Below are 10,999 nucleotides of genomic sequence, written 5' to 3'. Positions count from 1 at the left end.
TGAAATTTGTTCCTGAACAGGCTTTAGACCCTAGGTATGAATTTGCCCTTTCTTAATCATTTCCAAAATTAGTGCTGAGGATTTGAGAAAGGTGGAAAAATTTCCAACTATACTTAATGCCTACTTTTTTAAACCACAGTTAACTGATAGAAGGAAACATGGTGGTGCTGAAAATATCTCAGGGAGAGTTCTTGCAGCTAAATAAAAACTAAAAGGACAAAAATTACTGGAAAGGCTTCAGTTTATTGTGCATTTGGTTCAGTTTGACTGACACTGTGCTTTGTGCAGCATTAGAAACACAGTGGTGAAAACATCGGAGTTGATTTACGTGCATGACAATTTACAGCCTGTCTTCCTTTAACCTTCAATGACTTTCCGCATGTACATCTTCCCGTCAGTAGTGAGTAAACAGCAAACAGGAAAGCACAGGCCTGTCTGGGAGCTACAGTCATACAGAGTCCTCATTTCAACAGCTTCAATATTCTCTTCAAAGAGAACAGCACATAACATATGCAGTTTGGTAGAATTCCTTTTTCTTGAAACACAGTATTTGTTGATGCTGATGTGATTTTGGCGACATATTTTTTTAACAAATCAAGTCCCCTCCATTGTTTCAGTGATTCTTTTTTGAAATTGTAGCATAGAACAGAAGAAGGTCATTTGGATGAACTCTTTTTCAGATCCATTTGTTTTCTACATTCCCTGTAGAATTTTCATCTTTCAATATTTATTTAATTTCTTTTAAAAGCTATTATTGAACCCATATATTTCACCCTATCAGGCTGAATTCTAAATGCTAGTCACTCACTGAATAAACGTATTTTTTTAAGAGCATGCCCACTTCAGCCATTGAGGAATACTGCCCTCATAATTTACTCTAAGCACTGCATGATTTTAAGCATCCCTTTTAAATATCCTTGTAGCCTTCCTTGCTCTCAGAAGATCAAACCAAGCCTCCTTATTCTGTGTGCACACCTGAAACTTCTCATTCCTGGAAGGTAGTAGGAGAATCTTGGACCAGATGACACAGTCTCAGAATAGAGGGATGTCCATTTAGACCAGAGATGAGGAAGGATTTCTTCAGTCAGAGGTTGGTGAATCTATGGGATTCTTTGCAACAGAGAGCTCTGGAGGACAGATCATTGAGTATATTTAAAACACGAAGAAATTTGCAGATGCTGGAAATCCAAGCAACACACACAAAATGCTGGAGGAACTCAGCAAGCCAGGCAGCATCTATGAAAAAGAGTGAACAGTTAACATTTTGGGCTGAGAAACTCTCTTCTTGTACTTCTTCCTCTCCTCCCCTAACCTTACTACTTTAACTTCTCATCTTTTTTTCTGGTCTTGAAGAAGGGCCTCACCCTGAAATATTGGCAGTTTACTCTTTTCCATAGAATCTACCTGGCCTTCCGAGTTCCTCCAGCATTTTAAATATATTTAGAGTGTAGGTTGATGGGTTAAAGTGTAAGGTGATTGGAGATTACAAGGAGAAGGAAGGAGAATGGGGTTGAAAAATGTGCAGCAGACTCAATGGACTGAATGTCCTTGTTCTGCTCCTATGTCTTATGGTCTTATGATCCTTTAAAGTGAGTCTGCATTTTCTTCACAGACATTACATTATTAGGAATATAGACTCAAATAGAGCCCTGGAGGATTATAAAGAAGCCAGAAGAGAACTAAAGAATGGAATGAGGAAAGCCAGGAGAGGCCATGAAAAGTCCTCAGCAAGTAGGATTAAGGTGAATCCCAAGGTATTCTGTACATACATCAGGAGCAAGAGGATGACGAGGGAGAGGGTGGGACCACTAAATATAAAGAGGGGAACATTTGCATGGATGCAAAAGGTGTGGGTGAGGTCCTTAATGAGTAACACATTAATATTTACAAGGAGATGAATGTGGAAGATAGGGAGATCAGTGCTGAGGATATTGATATGCTATGGCATTTTGAGGTAGGTAGTATGGGGTTTCTTAAAGAGCACTGAAGTGGATATATCCCCAGGGCCTGATGGGATAAGCCCCAGGTTATTGAGAGAGGCAAGTGAATGGATTACTGGGGCCTTGACCAATATCTTAATGTCCTCACTAGCCACAGGTGAGGTCCCGGAGGACTGGCAAGTAGCGCATATTGTTCCATTATTCAAGAAGGAACCAAGGGATGCTTCTGGAAACTATAGACCAGTGAGTCTCATGTCAGAATTTTTCGGGATAGGATTTATGAGCATTTGGAAAACTGTGGCCTAGTCAAGGAGAGCCAGCATGGACTTGTATGGAGCAAGTCATGCCTTACTAACATGATGAGTTCTTCATAGAGGCATGGAGAAGTACAGCATAGCAACAGGCCCTTCAGCCCATTGAGTCTGTGCCAAAACATTTAAACGGCCCACATCCATCTGCACTGGCACCATTGCCCTCCACGTCCCTACTATCCATATACCTATCCAAACATCTCTTAAACGTTGAAATAGAGGTCACATGCACCACGTGTGCTGGCAGCTCATTCTACACTCTCATGACCCTCTGAGGGAAGGAGTTCAATAGTTCCATTTAATATCAGAGAAATGCATACAATATACATCCTGAAATTCTTTTTCTTCACAGACATCCATGACTTTTCCCCTCATGTTCCCCTTAAACTTTTCACCTTTCATCTTTAACCAATGACCTCTAATTGTAGTCCCTTAGTGGAGAAAAGCCTTCTTGCATTTACCCTATCTATACCCCTCATACTTTTGTATACCTCTATCAAATCTTCCCTCAATCTTCTATGTTCCAAGGAATAATGACCTAATCTTTCCTTATAACTCAGATCCTCCAGACCCAGCAACACCCTTGTGAATTTCCTCTGTATTCTTTCAAACTTGTTTACATCTTTCCTGTAGGTAGGTGACCAAAACTGCACACAATACTCCAAATTAGGCCTCACCAATATCTTATACAACTTCAACATAACATCCCATCTCCTGTACTCAGTACATTGATTTATGAAGGCCAATGTGCCAAAAGATTTCTTTATTGTCCTACATACAAGTGATGCCACTTTCAATGAATTATGGACCTTAATTCTCAGGTCCCTTTGGGCTACAGCACTCCTCAGTTCCCTGCCATTTACTGTGTAAGAACTACCTTGTTTGGTCCTACTGAAGTGCAACACCCCACACTTGTCTATGTTGAATTCCATCTGTGGTTTTTCTGCCCAGTTTTCCAACTGGTCCAGATCCCTCTGCAAGTCACGATAGCCTTTCTTGCTGTTTGTGATATGTATATAAATGATTTGGATGAAAATGTAGAGGGTGGGTCAGTAAGTTTGCAGATGATAACATGATTGGTGGACCTGTGGATAGTGTAGAAGACGGGCAATGAATACAGCAGAATATAGATCGGTTGCAGATACCGGCAGAAAAATGGCAGATGGAGTTTAACCCAGCCAAATACAAAGTGTTGCCCTTGGTAGATCAAATGTAAAGAGACAGTACACTGTTAAGAGAAAGACCCTTAACAATGTTGATGAGCAGAGGGAACTTGAGCTCCAAGTTCACAGCTCCTTGAAACTGGCTACACAGGTTGGTAGGGTGGTTAAGAAGGCACATGGCATTAGTCAAGGTATTGAGCTCAAATGCCAGTGCTGTTGCAGCTTTATAAAACTCTAGTTTGGTAACATCTGGAGTATTGCATACAGTTCTGGTCACCCCATTATAGGAAGGATGTCGAGGCTTTGGAAAGGGTGCAGAGGAGGTTCACCAGGATTAGGGGGCATGGACTATAGTGAGAAGCTGGATAAACTTGAGTTGTTTTCTCTGGAGCGGCGGAGCTGAGGGGAGATCTGATAGAGCTTTATAAGATTATGAGAGGTATAGATTGAGTAGATCAACCGTATCATTTTCCAAGGGTTGAAATGTCTAATGCTAGAGGACATGCATTTAAGGTAAGAGAGGACAATTTCAAAGGAGGTGTGAGCACCAAGTTTTTTCCACAGAGAGTGGTAGGTGCCTGGAATGCGCTGCCTGGAGTGGTGGTAGAGGCAGATACATCAGGGACTTTGAAGAGACATTTAGATAGGCACATGAATGTGAGGGAAACAGGAAGATATGGACATTGTGTAGGCAGAAGAGATTGGTTTATTTGGCCATTTGATTACTAGTTTAATTGGTTCAGCACAACATTTTGCGCCGAAGGGCCTGTTCCTGTGCTGCACCGTTCTTTGTTCTATGTTCTAATGTTTATATAGGTTGACCAAATCTTTCCATTGTCTGTAACCATTTCTACAGCACTAGAATGAAACACTAGCACTTGTGTTAATTTTACAAGTATGTTCTTACACATCCAATCACCTTTCATTCTTTTATTCTTTTACCTTTCAATCATCTTATTAACTGAAATTATTTAGGGGTCTATTTGTATCATTTGTATCACTCAGAAACTATCTGATAGAAGGAAAAATTGACCAGCATCGTAAGTCAGTGTAATGGTTAACGAGATATAAAGCACAGGAAGTTAACTTTTGCTGATGCTGCCTGAGATAAGAGTGGTGAGAATTTCAATCGACAGTGTAGTACCAGGGGGTATGCTGTGATCAGATTCTCACATTGAATCTCAAGAAAACCACTTTGTTACAGCAGACAGATTAGGGCCTTGTCCCCTCTGAAATGGACAATGAAGAGTTTGGGTTGGGAGCTCCTGCTCTGCTGCAAAAGCCAGGATTTTGAAGATATAAGACAGGTTGCTAAAAGGCTTAGTCAGTGAAGTGATGGGGCAATGAAAGCTAAAAATGTAAAATCCAAAGAACAGAAAGAAACTCAGAGCAGAGTTGTGGGACTTGAGGTCTCTGTCAAAGTTATCACACGAGTTGATAGGGTGGTTAAGTGGGTGTATGGGGTTGAGTTCAAGAGCTGTGAGGTAATGTTGCAGCTCTATAAAACCCTGGTGAGACCACACTTGTAGTATTGTGCTCCGTTCTGGTTGCCGCATTACAGGAAGGATGTGGAAGAGATTTACCAGGATGCTGCTTGCACGCCTTATGAAGATAGGTTCAGTGAGCTAGGGCTTTTCTCCTTGGAATGAAGGCGGATAAGAGGTGACTTGATAGAGGTGTACTAGCTAATAAGAGGCATAGATCGAGTCGATAGCCAGACACTTTTTTTTCCCAGGGAAGAAATGACAAATACAAGGAGGAATAGTTTTAAGGTGATTGGACAAAAGTATAGGGGGATGTCAGAGATAAGTTCTTTATATAGAGATCACTGGGTGAGTGGAACACCCTGCCAGGGTAGTGGTAGATACTCTTAGATAGGCACATGGATGATAGAAAATGGAGGGTTATATGGGAGGGAAGGGTTAGATTGATCTTAGACTAGGTTAGAGCTTGGCACAACATCTTGGCCAAAAGGGCCTGTGCTGTGCTGTGCAGCTCAACAAATGGAACTGATATTAGGACTAGAGGAAGGTTCAAACTACAGAAGATACGAGGGGTGATTGATAAGTTCGTGGCCTAAGGTAGAAGGAGTCAATTTTAGAAAACCTAGCACATTTATTTTTCAACATGGTCCCCTCTTACATTTACACACTTAGTCCAGCGATCGTGGAGCATACGGATCTTGGACCTCCAGAAAGTGTCCACAGATGGGTGATTGATAAGCTTGTGGCCTAAGGAAGAAGGAGATGAGTTATCCAGCTCTCGTTACATGCATATGCAGGTCAACTCTTTTAGTGATTATACAGAAAGTTTGAAGTTAATAACTCATCTCCTTCTACCTTAGGCCACGAACTTATCAATCACCCCTGATATTATTAACTGATGAGTTATTAACTTCAAAGGTGATGTGAAATTTGTTAACTTAGCAGCAGCAGTTCAATGCAATACATAATCAAGCAGAGAAAAAAGGAAAAAAATAAAATAAACAAGTAAATTAATTACGTATATTGAATAGATTAAAAAAAGTGCAAAAACAGAAATACTGTATATTTTAAAAAAGTGAGGTAGTGCCCAAAGATTCAATGTTCATTTAGGAATCGGATGACAGAGGGGAAGAAGCTGCTCCTGAATCACTGAGTGTGTGCCTTCAGGCTTCTGTATCTCCTACCTGATGGTAACAGTGAGAAAAGGGCATGTCCTGGGTGTTGGAGGTCCTTAATAATGGATACTGCCTTTCTGAGACACCGCTCCATAAAGATGTCATGGGTACTTTGTAGGCTAGTACCCAAGATGGAGCTGACTAGAATTACAACCTTCTGCAGCTTCTTTTGGTCCTGTGCAGTAGCCCCTCCATACCAGACAGTGATGCAGCCTGTCAGAATGCTCTCCATGGTACAACTATAGAAGTTTTTGAGTGTAATTATTGACATGCCAAATCGCTTCAAACTCCTAATAAAGCATAGCCACTGTCTTGCCTTCTTTATAACTGCATCGATATGTTGGGACCAGGTTAGATAATCAGACAGCTTGACACCCATCTTAGGCACATATACATAGGGTGCCCAAGACTTTTGCACAAGTACTGTATTTGTCAGTGTAGAACAGAGAATAAGTTTGTAAATCTGGTGGGAGTAAAGGATGTTGGGAATGGTGAGGGTGGAGTGCAAATGATTTTGCGAATGACGAAGGTGGTGTGCCATAGGAGTGTGTGGTACAGGTGCCAGAGAAGGTGTGCCAAAGGTGGGGCTTGGCATGGGTGCAGATACACCCAGCCCTGAGATACCAGGCAAGGTCATTTGGTTTATTGATCATTACAGAATGACTCTCTGCGCTTCCTGTTCCCTCTGCTCTCCTTTCCCCTTTTCCCAATCATGATTCCCTTCTCTCTGCCCCTTCCCACTCTCAGTCCACAACAGAGACCCAGATCAGAATCAGATTTATCATCACTCACATCTGTCATGATTTTTTGTGGCAGCAGTGCAATACATAAAATTACTACAGTACTGTTAGGCACACTAGCTATATATGTGTTGAATACTTTTGGACAGTACTGTATCTATGCTTAAATTGTACATGAGTTACAAGCTGAAGCACATGGGCACCATGTTCCATCAGTACAAATAGTGGAGATGTGTTCATAGACCAGCTGAGTAAAACTTATTTGCACTATTGATAAGGGAGAATGTCACAGCACCACTCAGAGTTGACATCATAGCATAGCAGTGTGCTCAGAGGGCATACTGTAGGGCTCATTCACAGAGACAAATTAGATGGAGCTCAGAAATAAGAAAGATGCAATTATTCTATAGCACCCCCCTACTTCCAAATAATCACCAAGAGGTGGTGTAACATACACAGTATGTAGACAGAAACAACAGGGTTATAGTGGTGCTTTAGACTTTCCCGGTATTAACTGGAGTTTCCAAGAGGTTTGGATTGGGGTTCTTGAAACAGTATGTGTAGAGTCCACTGAGAGGAAAGAACATAGTGGACCGAGCTTTGGGAAATGAGGCTTAATGACTGATCGGATAGGGATGAATATTTTGGGAGCAGTCACCACATTCATTATGTTTTAAGATAGCTATGATTAAGGATATAGTTTGATCCTGCAGGAAGATACTAAAATGGGAGATGGTAAATTATGACAGGATGACTCATTGACTAGGATCAGTTTCTGTCAGACAGGTCTACACCTAACATGTGGGAGATGTTTAAAGACCAACCGATACACAGAAGGACACACCCTATAAATTGGCACCAGGATCAGCACAGTATCCAGGGGTTGAATGGCCTGTCCAGTGCTGTACTCTTCTATGCTCTTTGTTCTATGTGATTATGAAGAAGAAGAAGCTGCGTCGTTTCAAAGATGATTATATGTTGTCATCATTGGATGTCTTTGTGGTTTCGGTTTTTCCATGAATTCTGTTGTGTTTCTTTGTTTTGTGGCTGTCTGCAAGAACATGGATCTCACAGACGTATATAGTGTGCATACTTTGATAATAAAAGTATTTTGAACTTTGAGAATGATTCTGAACATGATGTCCACCATCTTAGCAATGATATGAACAGTATGGCCACAGCAAGCTAACAATATCTTCCTACAGGAAGGAAGACCACAGACACAGAAGAACCTGACTTCCACTCCCAGAGGTGAGAGAGTGCTGATACAAAAATCTCTGGACGATGATATACCGAATGCATCCACTCTTTACATTTGGGAGCAAACAAGTGCCTGTAAAGAACTTGCTCTGGTCAAGAATGAATGCAGTAGTGAAATACTTTACAGAAAGGTGTGATGTCTTTTTCCCACTGGTTGAACGCTGTTTCATTAATTCTATTATGGTTATTATTCTAACATGGAGTTATTGAATATGCCTGAAGAAAATGAATCTCAGGGTTGTATATGATGACGTATGTGCACTTTGATAATAAATTTACTTTGAACTTGGCACGTTGAAGTGTACCGATCAATGGAGGCAAAGCTGCTGAAAGAGTCTATGCATGAATGCAAAGCTCCCAATAGACTTTGAGCAAAGGTTGGAACAAATTTCTTCACTGCAGACGTCAAGACCTATCTAGTTCTAATCAATTATTTTTCTAATCTCCTGCTATCACATTTAATCTGTCACTCAAGATTGAAACTCATTTTGTCAGAAATCATATTCCAGATGAAGTTATAATTGACAACAGCTCATAATTTGTTGCGGATGAGTTTGTCAAGTTGGTTTTTGTATAGAAATTCCCTTGAACCAGATTATTTCCACACTGTCCACAATCTGTGGAGAAGTACAGAATGGTGTAAAAACAGCCACATCACTTCTGAGAATGGGAAAAGCAACTCACACAGATGTGAAACTTAGTCAAACGAACTTCCAGCTGTTCAACAGCCAAGCCAGAACAACACTGGCAACAGCTGACATGTTGATCAAGTTTTTAATTTAAAGCAGAGAAAGGAAAAGCAATCTCCCCACTACACCATAAAGCTGAGTGATGAAATAAGAGACAAGAAAAACAGGGAACAACTTTGTGGACTAGGTTCAATGGGGTGACACAACATAGGACTAAGCACTGTCTGAGGAAGACTCTGACATTAAAGCCAATGGAGAGCCAATAGAGGAAACATCAGAAGCTCTGCTGCAGCACAAGAAGATGGCAGTTGAGTCAGGCACAGTAGCTCAGTTAGCAGTGCAGCTGCCTTAGAGTTCAGCCAACCAAACTCAGGTGAGGTTTACATGTTCACTGTGTGAACACAAGTGTCTGCTTTCTTCCCTCATCCCAAAGATAAATAAGTAGGTAGGTTAATTGCCCCTCATATGGAGGTGCATGGTAAAATCTAGAGGCAATTGATGGGTGCTTATGGAGAATAGAACAGGATTAGTGTAAATGCACAGTGGAAGGTATCAGCACACCCAGTGGGCTGAATGGCCTGATTACAGTAGCAGTAACCAGTGAGCATGGATTTGTATACAAGTTATTGGAGTAGAAATGTTTCAAAACTTTGAACTGATAGCACAGCAGGTTATGTGGTGAAATGGTTTAATTATGTCATTCATGCACATAAAGCAGTGAGAAGTATAAAGAGAGTCCAGAGAGCTGAAGCTGGTTTCCACAGTGTGCTGAGCTATGTCTATAACTCTGCAGTTTCTTGTGGTCACATGCATACCAAGCCATTATGCATACAGATAGATATTTTCAGTGGTGTATTAATAAAAATTGCTAAGGTCAACATCAATGTGCTAAATTTTTTTAGCCTCCTGAGGAGATAGAGGTGTTGGTGAGCTTTCTTGACCATGACATCCTCGTGGTAGATGTAGAACAGGTTATTGGTGATATTTAAATCTAGGAACTTGAAGCTCTCAACACCGATAGGAACATGTGCACAACTGCCCTTTCTGAAGTCAGTGATCAGCTCTTTTGTTTTGTTGACATTGAGAGAAAGCTTGTTGTCATGACACCATGCCACTGAGCTCTCCACCTCTGCCCTCTACTCCGACTCAGTGTTCTTTAAAATAACATTTTAATAACATTACATGCCAAGGACATAAAGAATGTGATAGGAGTACTTTGTAAAAAGGATAAACAATTAACTGGTGGTAACAGTTGGTAAAACCCGAACAAAGAGTAAAAGTAGGTCAAGAAGACTTACTGTTCCACGAGGACTGATATTATGCAGTGATGTTCTGCTTCAGGAATTGATGCACCATCAATAACTCACTCTGAGACGTAAAGGCGAGATATCGGCGGAACAAACAGCGAGTGACCACCACACTACATCCTGGAGACTGAGAGGCCAGGCTCAGGCCTTGATCGCCTTTATCCAGGGGTCTGTGGGAGGAGCCACAGGAGCAGTCAGCAGGGGGCGTGTCCAGACAGGTATATGTAGTTCACCACAGGAACCTCAGTCAAATTTCTTTACAAGGACCTGGAAGCCAAAGTTGCCTCTTTAGGCCTGGAAGACCGTAATATTTGAGGTGAGTCTCACTGACTTGTAGAATGGCTTTCTGCAACTTTCAACTGATCACAGAGGATAATAAAGTAACTCTGAACTTTGAACTTTCACAATCGGCATACTTTACTGAAAATCCAGAAATTCGGGCAGTAGTGAGTGGAAAGTTTTATTCCAAAAATATTGTACTGGTTGAGCAATAAAATGTCAACAACAAACCAATTTATTCTTCTCTTCTTTTCGATTCTAGTTTGAACATTGTTCATCTTCACCTTTTCCTGGATTATATCCTCCCAGCCTTCACACAGTCAGGAAAGAACTGCAGCTATTTATATCTTGCCTCTTTATAAGCAAAGATTAGCTTATAGGATCAGCTGACATGGTTTAAAACAGCAAGGCTTGCAGCAGTGTTACACCTCTGTTTATTTCTTCAGCCTTGGCATCTACAGTCTGGATCAAGCCATTTGCCAACTGATAGGTTGTCAAATTCTGTTTATTATAGAGATGTTAGTAATTGACAAACCAAAATAGAAAGGTAACATTTGCTGATATGGTGATGTGTACAGGCACTGAATAATGGTTGGAGTGAATGAAATAGCTATGTTCAATTATATATTTTTGAATTGGATAAACACTTAA

General features: G+C 40.9%; 1 long non-coding RNA gene across 1 annotated transcript; it reads right to left on the bottom strand.

Moving 5' to 3' along the window:
• Positions 1 to 759: 759 nt before the first annotated feature.
• LOC132384530 (uncharacterized) lies at positions 760 to 10,256 on the bottom strand. The gene is made up of 2 exons (XR_009508925.1): positions 10,061 to 10,256; positions 760 to 1,236 (listed from the first exon to the last, which is right to left on the bottom strand). It is a non-coding gene; the product is annotated as an uncharacterized LOC132384530 (long non-coding RNA).
• Between the last annotated feature and the right edge of the window lie 743 nt (positions 10,257 to 10,999).

Source organism: Hypanus sabinus, chromosome X1 (genome assembly GCF_030144855.1).
Source record: "Hypanus sabinus isolate sHypSab1 chromosome X1, sHypSab1.hap1, whole genome shotgun sequence".
In the NCBI taxonomy this organism is placed as follows: domain Eukaryota; kingdom Metazoa; phylum Chordata; class Chondrichthyes; order Myliobatiformes; family Dasyatidae; genus Hypanus; species Hypanus sabinus.
Note: the sequence above shows the minus strand (reverse complement) of the source record. Positions and strands in the feature narration are given on the sequence as shown.